A 22751-nucleotide genomic window follows, 5' to 3' on the forward strand; every position below is an offset into this window, starting at 1 on the left:
GCATCATTATTTGGCAAATCTCTTGGTTCAGGCCCCAAGCCAGTACCAATTGGGGGTTAATGTGACAAGAGTATTGCAGGTCCACCAAGAGCACAGATTTTTTATAAACTGGGTGAAGGCAGCTTTGGATCCATCCCAGGGCATGGTGTTCATTGGAGTATGTTTTGTGACTCTCCGAGAGTTGGTTGCATTGTCGGAGAGGAAGTTGGTCAGCTTGCAGGATCAGGTTCTTTCTTTACTGACTCAGGCTGCTTCCCGGGCTCTACAGTGGTTGCTGGTGCAGGGTCGGCTGTGTTCCTGGTCCCTTGGGACAGATTTCATCTGCACAGTTTTGTCAACTGGCTTCTCTCCCATTGGTCTCCACGGACTCTCAATCTCCGAGGGTGGGGGCTTGGCTGGGGTCAGAGCAGGTTCAGGAGTTTTGGTCTCTTCAGGAGTCGTCCCAGAGGTCCTCGAATTGCAGGGAGTTGAAAACTGTTCCTCTGGCTCTGGTGCATTTTCAGGGGTCCTGAGGGGGAAGGTGGTGCTTGTACAAATGGACAATCTGATGACAAAGGCCTACATCAAAAGGCAGGGGGGGAACCAAGTCCAAGACTCTGAATTTGATTGCTCTGGTCATTTTCTTGTGGGTACAGGTTTCTGTTCTGTCCCTACAGGCTCTGTACATACGGGGGTGGACAATGTCCGGGCAGATCTGTTGAGCAGAGGAATTCCAGCCTCGAAGGATTTCTCCCTACGCCAGTGTCTGTTCAATCTCCTGGTGCTGAGGTGGGGTTATCCAGTGGTAGACCTGTTTGCTTCACCGGGGAATGCGAAAGTAAGGAGGTTTTGTTTTTGGTATAGGTGTCCTCTGGCTTGGGAAGTGGACGGGTTGACTTGTCCCTGGCTTCGGGGACTGCTATATGCTTTCCCGCCCTTTCAGTTGGTATGTGTTTTTCTGTTGAGAGTCCAGCGAGAGGGACCACAGGTGATTTTCCACATTGGCCTCAAGCACATTGGTTCCCTTTTCTGCAGTTGTTGCAGAATGGGCTGGAGTTGGTTCTTCCAGTGCTACCATCTGCACTTATCTTTCCAAGTCTCTCTCTGAGGTCCTTGAGGAAATGGCATTTGATGGCATGGAGGTTGAATGGATACTGATCTGGGGGTTCCTGAGCAGCTGGCTGTGACTTTTCAGGCTTCAAGGAGATTGTCCACTCTACTTTCTTATGCCAGGCATTGGAAAGTCTTTTCAGCTTTGAGAAAACAGGTGGATCCTACAGTGGCCTCTCTGTTTTTGATTATGCAATTTTTACAGGATGGTGCTAGCCTGGGTTTGTCAGTTGCCAAACTGAGGGTTCAATGGGTGGCTATGCAGGCATATCATGGTCCTTGGAAGAATCTGAAGGGTAGTGGAGGGCTGATGCCTAGGTTTTTTCCGGGTTTGTTGAACTTGTTTCCTAGGCTGGCTCGTTCTTTCCCTAGTTGGAATCTCCAGTTGGTTTTGGATGTCTTGATTGGGCCTCCATTTGACCCCCTTGAGGGTGCTGATTTGAAGCTTTAGACATTATGGGGCTCATTACGGTAATGTAGCCTCTGTACCGCCAACAGGCTGGCGGTACGGAGGCCCTTATTACGCTACCGCCGCGGTCGCACCGCCGGGGCCGGCGGTTTCCCGCCGTTTTAGCCCCGGCGGGGATAATCCGCCAGGGCAGCGCTGCCCTGGGGATTATGACATACCTACCGCCAGCCTGTTTCTGGCGGTTTGCACCGCCAGGAAGAGGCTGGCGGTAAGGGGTGTCCTGGGGCCCCCTAACAGGGCCCCGGCCAGCTTTTCACTGTCTGCATAGCAGACAGTGAAAAGCACGACAGGTGCAACTGCACCCGTCGCACGGCCGCAACAACGCCGGCTCCATTAGGAGCCAGCTCCTATGTTGCGGCCTCATCCCCGCTGGGCCGGCGGGCGCAAACTTGGTTTGCGCCCGCCGGTCCAGCGGGAATGTCGTGATGGGGGCCGTGGGAGTGCGACCCCCTATGTCTGCCACACACTTGGGGGAGATGGGAGCTTTGTCCTGTAAATTTCCTTTCTGTAAGGTTTTGCAGGACAGGATTGTTCTTGTTCTAGTTCCCTCCTTCATCTCTAAGGTCAATTCTGCTTTTCTTGTGAGCCAGGAGGTGATCAAACCTGCTTTTTGTCCTGAGCCTTCCTCCGATGAGGAGTGCAGATTGCACTGTTTGGACGTTAGAGAGTCTTTGCTGTGGTACCTGGATGCCGTAAAGTTGTTCCATAAAGGGGAAGCCTTATTTGTGAATTTTGGTCCTGCTAAGAAAGGGGAGAAGCCTTCTACTGCTACTGTGAGTCTGTGGATCTGTTCTCTTTTCTTGTTGGCATATGAATTGAAGGGTGTGGTTTCTCCTCCAGTGGTTCAGGGGCAGTTCACACAGGGTATGGTGGCAATGGTAGCTGAATTGCAGGGGGCTTCCATGGTGGAAATTTGTAGGGCAGCGACTTGGTTCTCTCCCTCCACGTTTGTTCGCCACTATCGGATTGCTAAGCTGGAACGTTTGGATAATGTTTTGGGTCACAGGGTTTTGTCCTCTATGAGGAAATAGAGGTGTTTCTGTGTATTTTCTGGACGCTTTATTAAAGATTGGGTGTTGCAACTCAATTGTGGGTTTCTGTTTTTAGTTGCTGTGTCTCATTGGTTAATTAGGAAGGCAAGGGAGGTAATGCGTCCATTACTTACCGATAATGGCTTTACTCCTAGTCCTACTCCCTCACCTTCCTTACAGTTCCCTCCTGCCCTCCTGGTATGGAACAACTGATTTTCTGGTTGGCTTGTTTACATACAGGACGGGGGGCATTTTATTTGGGAAGGGAGGGCTCTAGGGCAGGCAAGGGGCCTCACTGGTTAATAAGGAAGGCGAGGGAGTACGACTAGGAGTAATGCCATTATCGGTAAGTAATGGACACATTCAGAATTTACCAGCTAATCTCAAAAATCTAAAATACATTTATAATTAATTCACCCCAAGCACTATTTAAGCTGGGTAAAAAAAAAAAACAATGGTACTTTTCTTGTGAGCAGCAGCAACAAAAGCAATAGAGCTGCTTTTTATAGGTTTTCATAAGTGCTTAGAATTTTCCAAATTACAACTTTTGTTGCTGCTGTGAGCACTCACAGCAGCAACAAAAGTTAGAAATTGGAAAATTCTAAGCACTCATAAATACCTAGAAAAAGCAGCTGTTTTCCATTTTTTGTGTATTCATGCATAAGCTTAGCCAGCGTGGCTTGCCATAAAATCACCCCTGATGAGTTGTTCTCTACCCTCTGTGTGAATTCTGGGAAACCTGCATGTCTAACCCTCCTTTCTCTAGATTCATGGGATATTTTTAAAGCATGAAATTCTGGTTGGGGAGGAATAAGGCAGCCAATGTATTTATTTATTTTGCTCGGAATGCATGTTGTTTTCAGATATGGTAAAATCTCACCTTCCACAAACACCACATTATTCTGGAGTTGCAAGTTACAGTCTTGAAAGCATTGGTACAAATTATCCTTTTGACCTTCTACATGTGAAAAGGAAAGGTAGTCAAAAAGTATCCATTCGGACTTTCAGCTGACATTCAAGCAAGGGTGTAACAAATGTTCACACATGCAATGCAGCAAGGGAACTTGCTGCTCTCTGTTGCTTAAAGGAGAGTATAAATGTGCCATATTTTGTATGTATTGTGCACGTCTGCTCTTTTGTGGCACTGGTGCAGTTGTTGCAGCCCAGCTCCAATGCAGGCACCCTTGCGTTATGCCGCAAAGGTGCCTGTGCTGCGGTCAGGGTAGTTTTTGTACAGGGAAGGGATCCCTTTGTGCACAGAAACTATCCCTAGGGGTCGTGATCCTCTTTGTATGTCTGCTGCTGAATACAGCACATATACAAAGAGGAAGTAACAGGGGGAAATAAAGATATTTCTCCTAGTTACATCAGCCTCTGGTAGGTGCACCATTTCGGCACAAACCAATGTTTACTGACTTTGTTAAATATGGATTTGCGTCATACTGCATGTGTGCATGCAAGGGAATGCCCAAGTTCCACTCATGTAAAGCCCAGGAGCGGCTCGGGGGGCTTTGTTGGTGCGGGGCAGGGAGAGCGGTGGTGGGTGTGGAGGGGCGCAGGAGAAAATTAATAAAATATTTTTTTCAAATCACTTACCTGCTTCGCTACCGCGTCGGATCCTCTCCCGCCGCTGCTGCAGACACAGGCTCCCAGCCTGCCCTGCGGCCAAACCTGACACTGCTAAGAGCAGAGCCAGGATTGGCTGGGAGCTCCCAGCCAGGGTGCTCCCAAGCAGACTGGGAGCCTGTGCGGGCTCTCTCCAGCCCAGCAATTGTGTTGCTGGGCTGGAGAGAGCCCTGTGCGCATGTTTATTTGGCTGGCCCACGACAGCCTGCCAAACACACCCGCGCTCTGAGCGGAGTGCACAGTGCACTCCCCCCTGCTCGTCACCCCCAATGCATCACCCCTTTCACAAGGAAAGGATATTTGCAGCGGTTGCTGCTGGCGGGTGAGCGACGCGCCTCCGCCCAAACGGAGGAGCTGTGCCTGGTAGCGCCTCTGTAACACAAAGTATCACAAGGCAATACTTTTTTTTTAACAAAGCCACGCAAATCCGCTTCCATGCTTTGTAAGTTTTAGAATAGATTTTGCGGTGAGGTCCCGGCAAAAAAGTGATGGAAACTGAAGCAAAATATTAGTAAATATGGGCCTCAGTGTATAATCTATAGAATGCTGGAGTGGCCACGTGGCTATCCTATATATAACACATGCCCAATTGCTGCCAAACTTGCTAACTGAATTCTGAGACATCCTGTTTAATGTTATTTGGAAGCACAATGTCTACCTAACTCGGTAAGTGACTGTATGTTGGGCATCCTATCATGAAAACCGTTTTTGTGCCTGCAGTATTGGAATTTGGTGGCATGTTCACTATATCATGTGAACAGATCTATGTCAGCAGTATGCGAAATTTTTGAAGATGCAGACTGATGAAAATGAAAAAGATTCATTTGTTTACGTCTGTCACTTTAGAATACTGCATTGAGTGATATTTATTAAAATGTGAAGCTAATAAAAAAATTGGAAAATACAATTTTTCCCTACATAGTTTGAGTCAGTTACCTGTTCAGTGTGTGTTAGAAATGGTCAATATGACATGCGGAGTAGAATTATACTTTTTTACGTTTTCACCGAATTATGTTTTTGCATAGGGGTAAGTCTGCTATTGTGTTTGTAGTCAAGGAAAATGACAGAAAGTTGTTCGTCTAGAATGACTCAGTTTCGCTTACTAAGGAAGCTGTTTTTTCATCCCAGATTTTATGGTCAAAGGTGTTGCTCTTCCCTTTTCATGTTTTACAGTAAAGGTCAATGATTAGTGCAAAGCTGGATAAGGAGTGTTAAGGTAATTCACTGGGTTCATATTATCAATAAAACTGACTTGCAAAATATAAAAAAGGCAGCATAACTCTTCCAGGCACTAAATAAACAATCATTGGATCTACTATCTTTGCAAATAAAGTCTGCTGATGCTGTCAGGCATCGGGGAAAAAAGAGAACAAAAGGCACCATGACACGACTGACGTTTCTGGTTGCGTCATTCTGTAGAAATGAGCATGCACACACCTTACAGAACGACACAGTCACCATTTTTTTATTTGCTAATTCAAGATAAAAGTCGCTGCTTGAATCAGTAAATAAAAACATATTTTTGGCGTGAATGTGTAAAACAAAAATAACACAAGGACTGTGTGGGAGGCAATGGAGGAATGGGTGGAAGAAGGAGATGAAAATCAGCACACGAGGGATAGAGCAAAGTGGGGGATTGAGGACAACCATATGATGGAGATGAAAAGATGGAGCATGGGGTGGGACAGAAGCATAAGAGAGAGAACACGAGTGAGAAAGCAACATGAAGTGTGGGGTGGAAGAGCCTGGGGGAGTTTGGGACATGAAAGTCTGAGCAAGTAGAACATGAGGGTGAGCAATGTGGGTGGTTATTTAGTTAGAGAGAAAGACAAGTGGGAAAGAGCTGGAAAACACATGCACTCTCATTGAGGGCTTAATCAGAAAGAAAAAAAGTAGCTCCCTAAAAGTGAGCAGCGAAGGATACAAATCTGTCAATCAAAAGGATGGTAAAGAGGTTATGCTGCAGGAGCGCTGCAAAGACAAGGAAGAGAAGGAAAGCTCTTGAGTTAGAACCAAGAAAATGAGCTACAATAAAGTCAATTAATGATAAGCAGTGGGCAGGCTGTAAGGCTACTGTAAGTTCACGATAGGGCTTTCGCAACTAGGCAGTTTATGCTTTCTGGTAGCCGAGACATAAAAGCCTTTCTTGGGTAAACCAGCTTTGATTCAATCACAAAAGATTATCTGCGGAACAGTAAATCAACCCAACAATCTGCATCCATTGAAACATGCATGTGGTGCTTCATAATATCAAGTAAATTGTAAGGAATGGAAACATTACTTTGCATGTTACTATCACTGACTTAAAACACAAAGCTGTTTCTGAAAAAGTCTCACCCCTAAAAAGGACAAAAACTAAATACCAATACATTATATGGTCACTGAAGGAGTAAAGAGGGTGCACTGATGAAACAACTTTTCAATGCAAGTGTAAATGGGTACTAGTCTACTGGACATATTTCACTTCATTGGTCTGTATTTTAAAACAGAAATTCAATGAAAGAGAAAATGGCTGTTGGGTTACTGCGTACAGCAACTCTCCATTTTGCCAAAAAGCACAGGTACTTTTGGAAAGATGGATGGTTTTCCCTTTGACTTTGACAGGGAGAGTCTCTGTATTTAAGATGTCAATACTCCCACTTTTTCTTTTTTTATTCAATAATGTTCTGATAAGAATTGATAGCTCCTATTTTCGCAAATTGGATTCCATGGTACAAGGTTTTATATTGAGGAATAAAATGCCAGGGGGGAGTACTCAATTTTCCAGCTAAATAGAACCCAAGGGAGCTTGGCACTTCCCAATTTTCAAGCTTATTATCAAGCTGCATTGCAGGATATGTTGGCACATTATATGGATGACAAAGACAGCTTGGAACTATTTCTTGTAGATAGAAAGATTGCGGAATCAGCAATAAATATCTCAGCATTTATTAAAACTCCCAAAAAAATCAACATAAATACATCTGTGAGCTCAGTAAAAGGACAAAACTCTTTAGCAAGATGTATCAAATACCACCAGGTTATACCTTTTTTAAATTACAGGAGTGTAATTATTTTGGTCTCAACCTCTCAGGTTCTGTGATAGGGCAGTGGAATAGTAAAGGTTTCAAAGAGCTGAGTGATTTCCTGTTAAGAGATAGATATATGACATGGAAACAGGCCTCAGTACCTTTGGAGGATCTGGGACCTAGACGTTTTTTATTTTTTTCCAGATCATCCATTTGCTAAGTATTAATATACCAATAAGTAGAATACAAGAACACCCAACATGGAGCGCTCTAATTAAGAGTAAACTAGTTGGTACAGGCAACTGGTATAGATTACTAGGAGATCACTCAGCTAGTGAATTTATCACAGATTTTAGGGAAGATTTTTGCAAAACATCACAGTGTACAATTTCAAAAGAGGATTGGAGGCTAATCTCTGAACTAGGACATACATCTTTGAGGGCAGCTAACTATAAAAGAATGTATTTCCTCTCCCAATGTATGGTATACTCCTGAGGCTTTCATAAAATATTCCCATCAGTTCCTGATCAATGTTTTCGTTGGACAGGAAGAGGAATTGGCTCCATATTTTTTCAGACTGCCCCAAAATTGACTTTGTTCTGGTGGGAGTTAAGTAAGGCAATAAATCATAGCTCAAATATTTGGATTGAGGTTGCCACAAGCTTAGTCCTGTGTTGAGTGTCAAAGAAATCACATGAACTAACTAAATAAGAGCAATATTTTATTGCTATTGCTTTTACAGTAGCTCGATCTTTATAATTGCAAAATTGGCAGGCTCAAATAGTTCCTACGTTTCAAAATTGGTGGAATAAGATGTTAAGAACTAAAAACTACGAAGAAGCATACCCAAAAAGAGTTGGGAGTGCAAAAAGGTTTACAGCTATATGGCAGCATTTTGAAGAGTCCTAAATATTGCAAAGGTAGACAACTAAAGAGTAGCTGCACTTTAAGTATTTGAATCTGTGGCCAAGACAAGTGCAATATGTTATAATATTATATGATTAAGTAAACTTTTTTATTCTTCCTAAATATTGCAAAGGTGGACAACTAAAGAAAGGCTGCGGTTGAAGTATTTGATTCTGTGGTCAAGAGAAGTGCAATAAGCTATGATATTGTATAATATGATTAAGTAAACTTTCTAATTATTATGGACTGATTTAAGTGATGAGCTCAAGCAATAATGATATGATTAGCCTAAGTAAATGATGAATGATTCCTAATTATGTTACACTATTGAATGCTATCTTTTCATACTTATTGATTGTAATGATTATACCTGAAATTAAACAAAAAAAAAAAAACAAAGAGAAGAGAAGGATAATAACACAATTTTTGGAAACTCCACAAAAAGTGTTGTAAAAGTTACTGATTTTCTGCCACAAAATAAAAAGTTTAGGGTTGGTAAAAAAAAACCTTGGGTAATTAAACAAATGAACAAATATTAGAATATTTTAAAGAGTGTGGCATGATCTGAAGGTACAGCAATACAAACTACTAAACACTAGCAGCACAGATGTCTTCAAGTAAAATTACTGTAATTCTGCTACCAATAGTTCACTATAGAACCCCTTAGGCTTCATGATAACAGAGGTGGCAGACAGTGAATTTATAAAGTGGTGGATTGTAACACCTGCCCCAAATTCTAGGGGGCCAGATTTCTTGTGCTAAGGTTTGGTGGGTTCCCTACTTGCCGCCTCACCTCTGCTGCACCACCACAATATTTTTAAAACATATAGACCTACGCTTTTATGGTGTGGCAAGTAAATGAAGCCTGGCGCTCCCCAAGAATTCAAAAATGTCCAATAGGCACATGACCCTCACTCACAGAGAGGATCGACATTTTTTGTAACTATCCAAATAGTAAATATTAATTCGCTATAGACTATTAGTGTAGCAAAATATATGGGGGGCAGAACAAGATGAACACTGAGCTTTGATGCTCTTGAGGATAAGTCTCCACTGCATAGCAGTTCACAAAATGTGGAAGATGAATTCATTTCACCAATAGAAAACCATGGTGCCTTGCTTTCATGGGTTTCGGGGATCTGCCCTCCTTGTTTTCTGCCCTGCCTTCTTTTTTTAATACACTAGTAGTAAAAATACTCCCAGTGTGCATCTTGACCTTTGTTGTGTGCGAAGGTCAAGCAGCAATGAGGGTCAAGCAGCCTCAGGCAGTGAATCTGTTTAGTGCAGGTGAGTGTGAAGGTGTGAGATTGAGGTCCTTATTAAGAGTTTGACGGGTGGCGGAGGCCGCCTGCCAAACTCTTTGGGTCGGAAAATCGCCACTCCGGTTTTCCACCCGCTGGCCCTATTATGAGTTTTCTGCAGGCCCAGCAGGAAACTCACCACAACATTGACGCCGGCTCGTAATCGAGCAGGCGGCAATGTTGCGGTGCATTGGGTGCGACACAACCCGTCGCGCTTTCACTGCCCATAATTCAGGCAGTGAAAAGCACAACGGGGCTGTCCAAGGGGGCCCCTGCACTGCCCATTCCAGGTGCATGGGCTGTGAAAGGGCCTCCATGGGGCCCCGGGCACCCTGTCTCCACCAGCCTTAGCATGAGGAGGAGCAAACATGACCTGTGGAAGAGGGCAAGGGGGAGGTAGCGAACCATAACAAAATGGCAGCCCTGACATATTAAAGGTAATTGTTGACATATGCGTCACCAATGGTATATAGACTGCATCAATTACAATAATCTTTCACTTGTGTATTTGTATGTAACTGTAGGCAAAAGGAGACACGCAGGGCAAATGAGGGTACCTGTGACAAAATGCTGGCCCTAGCACAATTGAGGCAATTATTGGCATATGTGTTGCACTCACTGCACCTTTTGAACAAAAAAAAGGACCAGCTTCATGCAAGCATCGGTGTTCATTCCCTTGACACACCACACAAGTAGCTGAGTACATACTGTTTCCTTTCAGAGCCTGTAGTTTTTTAGCAACTGCGTGTGAAAATTGTTCTTTAAAATCCACTATCTTAACAGACAGGCAGTTGCCACTTGCCACTTGCCACGCAGCTACATGTCAGCTTTGTGAACCTGTTTTAGGCAGGGGGTGGAATTAAATTATGCCAGTACAATTTGCATAATTACGGCGATTTCACTGTAACTGCTAAACGCACAGTTTGCGGTAAAAATGTATCGCAACTGCACACAATGCAGTTTACACGAATTTTGCACACCGCCTCTACTGTCAATGCAACGTGCACCGCAATTAACTCCCTTTGGTTCACACTCTCTTTATCTTGGGGTTTCCGTTTTCTTTTATCTTAAAATGTATTTATTATTTTTTTCTCTTCGCTGCCTGTATGTTGTTGCGCAGCTGTAAAACGAGGCAGTATAATGCAGGTTTCAGCTGATTTATACAGTCTCTGCTGAGGGGCTCCGAGAGCAATAAGTGAAACTATTCATTGTAACCAGGTAGGAAGTGATGGTTGTTTTTACATGGAAATATTCTCGGAACCCAGGAGAGCCTGATCCTCCACCCACCCGGCAACACTTGAGGTTAAAAAAAACAATCCACTCGCAGGAGGGCGTGGTTTAAGGTCGTCATGGCTACGAGGACGCTTGGAAGAGCGCTAAGTGAGCCCAATATGTGAGCTGCATCGAGGGAATTAAATAGGCGGTGGAGAATTTCGGTAAATGCCCAAGAAAACAATCAGCACAGATAGGTGACAAGGGAGGTGGTGAAAGGGCGCGAAGGGAGTGGAGTGGATGTAGCCAATAAAGTAAGACGTGTCTCCTCAGCCCAGGTGTCCGGCGTTTTGATTTAGGCCCTCGCCGGACCTTACATCACCCTCTGTCAAAAGGTAAGCGGCGCTTCGATGGTATGGAGAGGAGAGACAGGGTTATCCGGAGTATAATTATTTTGCAAAAAGGGTTAAAGGGTCGCGCATGCTCAGAAGTTTTTTCCCGCCGCTAGTGTCGTGGAACACAACGAATTCTAAAAGTTAAGTCAGAAGGAGGCTAAGGAGCCAGGGCTGAACGTTTGCTTAGTGTAGCTTTGGTTATCAGATACATTGTCATTAAACTTGGGTCGACAGTATGTGTTTGTTGCTCTCCGGGGATGCTAAGTGGAGGCTTTTCACTTTTGTGGTAATTTCCTCTGATAAATAAAATACGGACTTGTCCCGCAATGCTCTTTCACTTGCGCTCCTCTCGGCCTACTGACCCTCATTAAGTCATCGTTTGGGGGTCCACGGTGCGGGCAGGCAGGGACTACTGGGCCACAGGCATGCATTGTGTGGTGTAGGGTAGTTTGCCTCTGTTGTCACATGGTCATTGTTACTATGCAACAGTAAAATGGGCCAAGTACGCCATTTCACTACAACTCTGAGTGGCAGCGATAGTGAGCATTCAGCCCCAGGCTTCTTAGGGGGGTAAGGGTGGAGGCACACAGCCTCAGCGCTCAACGCTACACTCAACAATTCAATAGGATGATTATCCAGCCAAGTGATTCTATTTTTGAAAAAAACAAATCCTTTATTTTACATAAATCCACAATAGTCACACTGGAATAATGCACACTCTGGTACGAGTCCCATGTGCTTCAATGTGGGAGACCTTTAGGCAGTCGACCACCCCTTTCCACCCACCACTCAATGGGCTGGGGTTTTGCTGTTGTAGTCTCTGAAAGAGGTACAGCACTCCATCCCCTCTCTTATGCACAGTGCTGTTGCAGGCTAAAGGGACACAAAATCTCACCGTTGTTTCTCCTTAAGAGTTTTGACTCTTAATAAGTCTACAGCTAGCTGGTGTTATGCTTGGAGGGGTGAACTGGCGTGTTGTCTATGTTGGACAGTGTTAGTAGGGGTCATTAGTACCCCCACACAGTATCGACATGTGGTCCAGCACCATGATGTCATGACCGGGTAATAAAAGTATGAGGACTTCCCACGTGGAAGTCACTCCGCACCACAGCTATACGATGTCCTGTGTCTAATTTGTTTCACGCTGCCCTATACACTGTTAAAGGGGAACACACCCCTTTACAGCGGGAAGGTTTACTGATGGTGAGCAGTACCAAATGCATGGCTTGTGCCTGTCCTGCTCTGGTGAGGTGACTGCAGACCTGCGAGAGTCGTCAGAGAGCGGCGGGAGGAGCAGTAACTTCTGGCAGAGGCCGTTTTCTGGGCTTCAGTGGTGTCTTAGTGCTGAAGGGCTCTCTGGGCCTGGCAGTCTCAATCCTCTGATGAGTATGTTGACAGTCGCAGTGGGGACTCCCAGGGTTGAGGTGGTTCAGGGCCTCTGGAGACAACCTGGTTATACTTGGTGCAGTTGAGATAAGACTTGCAGCAGTTCAGTCAAGCTCGGCGCTCTTCAGTGCCCCAGTTGCCAGGCATTAGTTCAGCATATAGTGGCCTGAGGCGATAGCCTCGATCTTTAGAGGAGTGTAGTTGTCTCAGTGCCAAGCTAGCCACTCAATGGGGAGTAGCCTGGGAAGATATCGTCATTTTGACGTGTCCAATTTTGAGGCGGCCGGACCCACACAGTTGGCAGTGGCAGGTATGCAGTGGGTGCCTCCGGGGAATGTCAATCCTGGCTCTAGTCGGGCCAACCAATCAGACACACTTCCTCAAATAAATGCCACAGCGGTGATGACGGATGACACAGGAAGGGCACTGGGAACACTTCAGAAACATTATGATCCTCAAGGACCTGTGGGACTGGCTCACTGTCAATGAGTCTCTGGGTGATGGACTATGAGAATAGGTTTGGTCTACTTTACAATAGATGTCTAGCCACCTGAACAATCCAAAGTATAAATAACATCCATTCAAATTAATTAGTTTAGTATTTGGGGACCTCAAAAAATATATCGATTAAATCTCTATTGCATATTCCTTTATTACAATAAAGGAATATGCAATAAAGGAATATGCAATAGAGATTTAATTGATTTTCCACCAGGGCAAATTGCTTCTAGCTCGCTTCGAGTGGTCAGCTCCTCCTGCACAGCTTGCACACTCTTTTCTCTTTGCTCAGGAAAGACTAGTTCCATTTCGAGGATAAGTCAGGCAGTTCTTCCTCAAGATCAGAATCCAGGAGAAGTCCCCACACCTCTGGGAAACTAGCTGCCAGGCAGACACCAGTCCTGGTTGCACAGTAGTCCTCTGGATTCTTTATAGAGCAGTCTCTCCTTGGTCAGAGAGAACTTGGACCTATAACAGCACGTGGTTCCCTTTACATATATCCTTCTCAGGCTGTCCTCCAGCCTTGGCCTGTGTCTTGAGTGATGCTGTTCACAGCAGGTGCATCTCCCAAGTTCGAGCACCCATATCACAGGCTCAAAGAGGTGTGAGCACTCTGCATCTGATTATCAACAAGAATGTCTGATAGTGATCATGAAGAGAGACTGTCTGAGTTCCCTCCTTCTAGAAAGACAGTTCCACTGTCTGGCAAAGCTAACTAACTTCAATCTTATGTATATGAATAGGCATGGGCGTATGTCACTCTGGTTCACTCAGGCACTCATGCAACACATACCCACCCTCGCTGGCATACATGCAGGTGTATGGCATCTTGGTGCTAGTACTCTGAGTTCACCATTAGCAGCGAACCTTTAAGTGTATACGCTACTAGGCTTTAATTTTCCCCACAAGTAAGAAGGTCTTATCATACTATAATCACTGTCAAACATGGTATTTTCCCACCACTGCACTACCCATGTGAACCCATGACAGGGACAGTAGTCATTTTCAAATCAATACACCAGAGTGTGAAGGCTCAGGGCGGATTAATTCCTGCTTGCAGTTCTCCCCAGTAGGCCACTAGTTCAATATTTTTGAGCCTCATCAGCAAAGAGGGATAGAGCACTTCCCTGAAGTCAAACATGTCAAGAATACAGTGCCAGCAATCCTGTCCCTAAGTAGCTCTCGTCAGCCGCACTAGTCCAGCGCAGCAGAGTAGAACTACTGAGGTACAGGAAGGAAAGTGCCCACTTAGGTAACTATCCAAACCCTATTTGCTGATGAGGTTACACAATATTCCACATAGGGTTTTTGCTATGGTTATGTAGCAGAGCCTTATGGCTTCTTTAGAATGCACTCTTTTCTGATTTAGGGGAGATAACAGGCAGGGACGTATATGATGAAAACCGAATGGCCCTGTTGGGCAGCAGTTCTTCCGCTGAAACATGTAGGCAAATTAATGTGTTGAAACCATTCTGCTTTCATGTAATGTCTGAGTTTTGGTTTTAATTATGATATGGGTACTTGTTAAATAAAAGGAAATGTCCCCAGTATACCAATAATCATTGTTTACTTTGAATGAATCCCTGCATTTGTCCAGAACAATACAGTCCATTTGGTTGTTATTTGCCTACCCAGGTGAGGATGGGCACCAATGATAAAGCATGCCACCAGTTGGTTGGTGAGGTGCCTCCTTCCATTATCTAAATTAACTAGTGGGCTACTGGGTATAACAGCAGTAGCCCCGGAACCCTCACGCTCTGGTGAGTTGATTCTTTGTAATGTAGGAGAATGTGCGAAGGGTACAGTTCTAACCTCTCGCTCTGTGTGAGATCACAGTAGTCTTTTTGTCACTACAGAGGTTCAGCTTGGTGTGTCCCTCTAGGTGTAATAGAAGTCCAAGACCACTTGTATGTCACTGGCAGACCTAACCCTTCATGTACCTGCTGGATTAGTATAAAGCTAGAGCCAAACATCTGAAAGCTATGATACCAGGTACTTGCAGCAGGGCATAGAGGGCAGGTGCTACAACTGTACACCACTCAGGAAACATTCCTGTCCCAAAAGTTGCCCCTCCCAGGTCAGACCGCCCAGAACCTTAATCTACAGTTGGAGAAGTCCAATTGTTGGATCTGTAAAACAGACGGGAAAGTCCATCTGCATTCCTGTGGTTCATTCTGGCCTTGTGCTGCACTATGAAATCTAGTTATTGCAACCAGATTGATCATCTCAGCAGTTTGGGATTCTTACACTTCAGTGCCATCAGCTGCTTGAGTGGTTTGTGATCTCTTTGGACCACAAACCTAGTACCAAGCAGACTTAGATGGAACCTTCTCATAGGCCATACTATGTCAAAGCACTCTTTCTCAATCGCTGTTCAGTTTTAATCTCTAGGTAGTAATCTATGGCTAAGAAAGGGCACGGGATGCTCTCAGCCCTTGTCAGCAAGTTTAAAAAGTACCGCTTCAGCTTCTTTATCTGAGGCATCTATCTGTACAATGAAGGGCTGACTGTGGTCAGGACCGTCAGTGCAGATGCACTGCTTAGTGCTTTCTTCAGTTCCTCAAATAACCTTTGGCATCCTTCATTTAAGATCTCAGTTAAGGGCTGTTTCTTGGATCTTAATGCTATCAAAAGGGCTACTGTGGTCAGTTGTATAGTTATCTACAAAGCTCCTGCAGTACTAGTAACCAGTGCATTCTAAAAAGGCTCCCACTTCAGTCTGAGTAGTGGGCACCTCCCACTCCAGCCGATAGTATTTTTGCATCCATCAGGTGAATCTGCATGTTCCCTACTTTATGCCCAAATTAGACTAGAGTGGACTGCCTCACATTGTACCTTGTTACTTTGAGTGTCAGTTTCATCCCCTGTATCCTGACTAACACCTGTTGTAAGTGTTTCAAGTGGTCCAAGTGGTCCGACCATGGATTGCTAAACTCCTCAATGTCATTCAGTTAGGCCACACACAATTCACCTATTTATGTGAAAACGTGGTTCACCAGGTACTGGAAAATGGCAGGAGGCCATTACCTTAAACTGGAATAAGCACTCTAGTGTAGACAAAACAGGCTTCTCCTTAGGTGCTAACGCTACTTGATAGTATCCTCTGGTCAACTACCTTGCAGCACCCAGCCAGTCCACAAGCTCGTCAACTCTGGAAATCAGATGCACATTTGTCTTGGTGACTTTCTTGAGGCTGAGGTAGTCTACTTAAAAGTGCAAGTCTTTAGAGGCTTGCTTGGGCACAAACACAACTGGGCAGGCCTAAGAGCTACACAAACACTCAGTCAATCCCAAGTCCATCATCTTGACCACTTCAGACTTAATGCATCCGTGGACTCGGTGAGACATGATATAAGTCTTCATTTTGAAAAAAAGACTATCTCCTGTGTTAATCTCATCAACACAGGTAGATGTCAATCCAAAAGTTAGTGAGAACTGGTGGAAAAAAATCCCAGAACTGACCCACATTCTCTCTGCTGTTCATGTATCAATTCAGGTGCCAGCTGTAGCCCTCCCCACTTCCATCTCTGATGTCACCATGCAGCAAGTCAGGAAGAGGCTGACTGTCTTTCTCAATTTCCTTGGCATAGTCCTGATTTTGTGAAAGAAAACATACACTTGGAAGAGCTCATTAGAAGTGTAATGTATGTTTAATGTGGATATAGCCAGCAACCATCAAAAATATTGTAAGTGCATTGCCATTTCAACAGAGCAGTTGGAGCTCATAATGCTGAAATCTATACACTTCCACTCTACATGTGTTAACGTTTTCTCAATGCAACCTCAGATTGGTACTAATGATCAGGTGCCTGGTTCTTCTCATAGGAAGAATGTAAGAGATACACCAAGCTCTGGAGAAGGCTGCCTTTACTAAATCTGCAGTTCCTCTCCTGGTTACGCCAGCTTCAGAACGAAGATGTGCTTACTTGCAAAGTCAGACAACGTGCATCGCTCAACACGGGATAACAAGATGACAAAGCATTTAAAATATGTTAATGTCCAACAATGTTAAGACTTTGGCGGTACAAGGAGCAGTTGTAGATACAAAGTCACAAATGTTATAACAGGCTGCTGGCTACACATACGTATAGAAAAAATACTCTCAGTCCCCCCAATTTGACTATACGTTGAAAACTTGCAACAGTTCTATAGCATGTCACCTGATTACTTAAATTTTTAATTCTTCATTGCTACATTCTTCATCATCATCATCATCAGTAACATAAAGTAGATAAGCATGAGCACAACCTTTACTGCAAGCACATTGGAAAATGCATACGCTCAGTTTAATTGGAACATAAAGGGTTAGCATGACAACATTCACTTCTATTACTATTTTGAAACTCTTCTTTCCCCATTTCCAAAACTTTCCAGATATCTAAGACCAGATGGCACTTCTGTTTAAGTCTGAGCCCCTTTTAATTTTGTGCAACTTCTTTATGCTTTTATTAAGATCCATCTGTTCATGAAAACTGAAAAAGCTGTTAGAGTTGTGATGCAACATTCTAACACCAATATTGAACAAACCCTCTCTTTTGCCATGAGGGCATAATTCAGGGCCATTCTGTTCTGCAAAATCATTGTTTTCTAGGTACCTAGCTGTCATCTGTCAGGCTTGAGGAATGGCAATAGCCTTGGCTATTTTTTCTAGTATCTGGGCACTGTGTCTAGTTTGTATCATAGCATGCCCTACATCATAGATGGGAAGTAAAATAGAAAATAATAAGTTTGCTTCAGACAACTCACTGAGTCACCACCATTGTTGAAAAGGATGTTCTGCGGAGGAAGGGGCATATTTATACCTGCTTTGCACCGAATTTGCATCATTTTTTAAATACAAATTTGGTGCAAAACAAACTCCATATTTAATATTTTGACGTTGGACCCGTCTAACATCAAAATATTGGATTGTACCAATTTTTAGATGTGTGAATCTATCTTGCGTCAAGGAGATCCAAGGTAGGCATTCCCATCTAAAAAATGGCGGTAACCCCATAGTCCCATATTTATCCCTGTGCTAAAATGACGCACAAGTGGGAGGAGGGGCTAAATAATAGTGCCAAGCTTGCTTTGCACCATTATTTAATGCCTGGGTCAGACCAGGCGTTAGGGGACCTGTGTACCCATTTCCATGGTTAAACACAATGGAATGTGTCCACAGGTGCCCTCCTCAAGCCCCAGGAACACCTCCACTGTGGAAGTGGAGGGAAGAGCTTAGGCAGAGATATTTAGGAGATGAAAGTGGTAGAAGGGATTTGGGATGAGTCAGAGTGAGAATGGAGGATAGTTTGATAGAGACATGACATAAGAGTGATGAGTAGATAAGTGTGATAAGATGAGAGCAGGAATTCATAGATATCTAGTATAACAACCCACCCAGGAGCCATGCAATGATCCACGAACATGCCAAGCACAGAAACAACATATACACATACATATATATATATATATATATTTATACACACACACATGAATACACACACATATGCACATACAATACATAATTAGAACCATGGGTAAAAAATACTTAGTCAGACAGGTTTAAAGAGTGTGTGTGTATTTTATTGTTATGACATAGTAGCAATACATATTTTCCAAAGAAACTATAAATAAATAGAAATATACATATAATCTGAAAAAATATTTATCCACATAGGCATATGCAGTTCATAGTTGTTTGAAAAAGGTGGTTATGAAGGAAAGAGCCAACTCTTGAGTAGTTTTCTGAAGACAAGAAAGTTATCTGTGGCTCTTATAGTTGGGGGTAATGAATTCCATAGTTTGGCTGCTTGGACGAAGAAGGATGTACCACCTATAGTCTTTTTCTTGTATGGTGGTGTTCTAAGGTGGGGTGCCAATCTTGAGCGGAGGGTTCTTTGTTTAATGTATTTGGTAATTTTCTTTCTGATAAAAAGCGGCACTGTTCCATGTATAGCTTTGTGGGTGATACAAAGCAGCTTGAAAGTACATCTTCTGGCAACGGGTAACCAGTGTAGTGCTCTCAAGGCAGGGGAGATGTGGGCTTGCGGCTTTATATGTAGTAGTAGCCTGGCTGCGGAATTCTGGATACGTTGTAGTTTTTTCATAACAGATAGAGATGATCCATGGTAGAGGCTATTGGCATAATCCAGTTTGGATAGTACAAGCGAGATAGTAGCTTGCACCTTGTGTGGAAATCCGAGGTTGGGGAAAATGCGTCGTAAAGTCTTTAAGGTGATGAAGCTTGTGCGTGCTAATTTGTCTACTTGGGCATTCATAGTTAACTTGGAATCCATGGTGATTCCTAGGTTTTTAACTTCCTTGGATAATTGAGGAGGTGGTCCGAGATCGTCAGGCCAGACGCACAGAGGGTCATAATGTTTCCAGTCACCACATATGAGTATTTCTGTTTTGGAGGTATTTAGTTTGAGATGGCTCCAGGTCATCCACTGATCAACGGCTCTGAGGCAACTGAAGATTTGTGAGTTTTCAATGTTTTTGGGGCCTTCTAATTTAAGTAGTATTTGTGTGTCATCTGCATAGTTGTAGCATGTGAGATGGAAATCATTGATCAGTTCTGGTAAAGATATCATGTAGATGTTGAAAAGCAAAGGTGAAATGATTGACCCTTGGGGGACCCCTGCTTTTGTGAGGTAGGGTTCGGATGAGAATGGGGGCGAGTGGATGATATTCGCTCTTTTTTGAAGATAGGAAGTAATCCAGTCGAGAGCAATCCCTTGTATGCCGGCTTCGTGGAGTCATCATTGTGCAGCTGCAGAGGAACAGGATGGACGGGGTGGCTCATTTCAGGAATGGGAGGAGCTGGCTGGTCTCAGGCTGCCAGACCAGTTGCAGAAGAAGAGGCAGGCTGTGGCCCGATGCAGTTCCAGAGATGGATGCGGGTGATCTGGCATCCCAGGGGGGGGGGTGAAGCATGCTTGCACTTGGGGAAATCGACCCACGTTGGGAGTCCATCACACTTCACAGCTGTGTTCTTATTGAATTGCACAAGATACGGTCTGCGCCATGAGTTGAGGCCCAGTAAACCCTGTTTGCCCCAGGACCCCTGTCTCCGATTATGATCTAACACAAACCATTGTTGTGTATGGCATTAAGGAGCCTAGTAAAGAGGACATGAATCAATTAGTATGTTTAAATATTGCATGTAAATTGTAGAACAAGCGATAGGGAGAAGGCATGAGGTTCAAAGATGGATCCCGAGGAGGGATATTAGGCCAAAGTTTTATTCGAATGGCCTTCCAGCCCCTAACCAATGACATCATCATACTAAGTTACCCTTAAAGTCTTGTTGTTTAGCCTGGATGTATTGGCTAGATGGCCTAGCAGCAGAGGTCCATGACTAGAAAAGAACCAAGGGGAAAAGAGGAAGGTGTACTTCACTCCTGCGATCCCCAAGGCAACATGAGGCCACAAGCTGAGATTGGCTAAAGTAAACCCATGAAACCTGCAAGGTAAAGGAGCAGCAGACAATGTAAAAACTCCATTGTACCTGGGGTCAAGGGAAAACCCCATCCTTGTGGAAATGGGTAGCTGGTGGAATGCTGAGATGTTTTTGAAAGTATGAGGGGATGCAGTTGATGAAGACCTCACCCTTGTCCGTGCTAGAGAAAGTCTTTCCGTGTGTGTCAGTCTTCTAGTATATAGGCACAGTGAGAAAATGTCTTATCCAGCCAGTACCTCAAGTGACATACAACATGCTGACAGGTTGATGAGGTTGGTCAGGAAGTGCTGGTTGCTGTGTCTGAAATAAACATGAGTTATTTCTGGTGCTGTATTACACACAATCAGCGGACATCTATTTCACGTACTACATTCAATGACTGTTGTGAATGGGAAAATGAGTGTTTGATGTGTCTCCCTTTTCTCTCAAATGCTATGGGCATGTAGTGGTTTTCCAGCAGATGAGGCAGGGTCCTGAAGAATGCCCGTGACATCTCATTTGAGTGCATTTAGAAGGACAGAGACATGCTAACCTTCCACATGGTTCAAACTGTTCCCCTGATTTTTAACCCTGGACACCGGGGACGACAATAAACCTTTTGGTCCACCAGTAGGTAGTTAGGAGATTACCTTTTATGTGTTTCCCCTTCTGTCTTTATCCTATCAACCCAGAGGGTTGTAGCCCACACGAATATTAGACAGGGTCATGTGAGTACCATTACATACATACTGGCTGCACCAAACCCCACTCCTCTGCCCCGTAACATTTTCAAATATTTTCAGTTACTCGGATCCCTACCCCGGAAGCAGATAAGAGCTAATACCCCTTTACTGACTTTAAACAGGAACTGAAAGCTTATTTTGACGAGCTCGATAGTTCTGTCACTTGATGACATTCTCAAATTTCTACTCATACTCCAATTACTCATCTCACAACCTTTACTCTTGGTCGCCACTCCCAAAACGTGTAAATAGGTTTTATTTGTAAATCATTTTAGAGTATGTTATTTTTAAAGTTCTGTTTGCTTAGTCTTTGTGTAATATTTTTTCCAGATCCCCATTTCCATACTCCGTGTACTGCCCACGTTCAGTTTGTAACCGCCCTGTTCTGCCTCTCAACGTAAGTACAACTGTGTTACAATGTACTGTACTTCTTTTAGATGGACAAATTAAAAGATATAAAAATAAATGCTATTTAAAAAAAAAAACGTCGAAATGTTGGAGGTGGGAGAGTCTCTACTGTGAAGTACCTTAAGTGCTGTGGAGGGTTTAGAGACACATTTGGTAAGCAATATTATTACACATATATTTAAGGACTCTGTAATATAGGGGTTGTTGGGTGGGGGGGCATCAGTCAGTGCCTCAGCAAAGACCATTGAGATTTGCAAGAGACTTTCAAAGTAGTCTATTTTGAAATCCCAATCCCTAACAAAGAGAAGTGGATCAGGTCACACCTTTCACTACCGCAGTCATGTATGTCCTCAGTGGTCGCTCACATCTTCATACCCAGCTGCTGGTACAATACATGTAAACACACCCCAGCTAATAAAATACAGTGAAACATCAACTCACCATAACATACTTTCACAACTGTTTAGGTATGGGCTTGCAAAGTCCCTTGATTCACTTGGCCTTCCTAGCCAGGCTTAAACATACTGTCTCACCAATATAATCACCCTCCCAGCCAATAATCCTCGCCATCCTAAAAACAGTCCACCTTCGTTGACTTCAATGGGTTCACCCTCCATATGTATCCTCCCTGCACCCTGCGTGGTGACTACACAGGTATGCTACCAAAAAACAAAATATATAAGTTGTCCTTCATGCTGCCACATAGGTCACTTATAAAATGACCTAAGCGTGTATTGCACAGATGCCAAGTGGGTGCCAAGTATTTCTGCAGGAATGGTTTATTTTATCATTTTGATAACGAAAACAAATATCATTATAACAGCTTTAAGGCAGAGCAAAACAAAAGCAACCAATACCCAAAAAGTAGAAATAGTACAGATACAACATTTCGAAAAACACAAACAAAATTCAAGAGCCTAAAACATACAGCCTCAACAGTCAGTTATTATATGATCTTTGGACTAACATAAATATTGAATGTCCTCAGTGCACATAACTGCATGTGTGCAAATGACACAGCATAAATGCCCATGTGCCTCAAGTGCCATCTGCACTTGCCTGCTTTGATTCACTTTGTTGTTTTGTCTCTGGTTTTCTAGGTCAACAGCACTGCCTACACCCGTTCTGTAATTGTGCAATTGCTTTGACAAACGTATAATAAGGTGCTCTGGCCCATATTTATACTTTTTAGCACCGCATTGGCGTCATTTTTTGACGCAAAAGTGATGCAAACTTACAAAATACAGCAAATGCAGTGC

General features: G+C 43.8%; 1 protein-coding gene across 3 annotated transcripts in view; it reads left to right on the forward strand.

Annotated features, from left to right (window-relative positions):
- Window positions 1-10771: 10771 nt before the first annotated feature.
- Window positions 10772-22751, forward strand: part of TTC23L (tetratricopeptide repeat domain 23 like) — an 82591-nt gene continuing 70611 nt past the window's right edge. For 2 of the 3 annotated variants that reach the window (XM_069220664.1, XM_069220675.1), the window contains exons 1-2: window positions 10772-11037; window positions 21415-21481. The gene's annotated coding sequence lies outside the window, so the exon portion shown is untranslated. The remainder of the gene's footprint in view (window positions 11038-21414; window positions 21482-22751) is intronic. The other variant, XM_069220655.1, reaches the window with a different exon arrangement.

Source organism: Pleurodeles waltl, chromosome 1_1 (genome assembly GCF_031143425.1).
Source record: "Pleurodeles waltl isolate 20211129_DDA chromosome 1_1, aPleWal1.hap1.20221129, whole genome shotgun sequence".
Lineage (NCBI taxonomy): Eukaryota > Metazoa > Chordata > Amphibia > Caudata > Salamandridae > Pleurodeles > Pleurodeles waltl.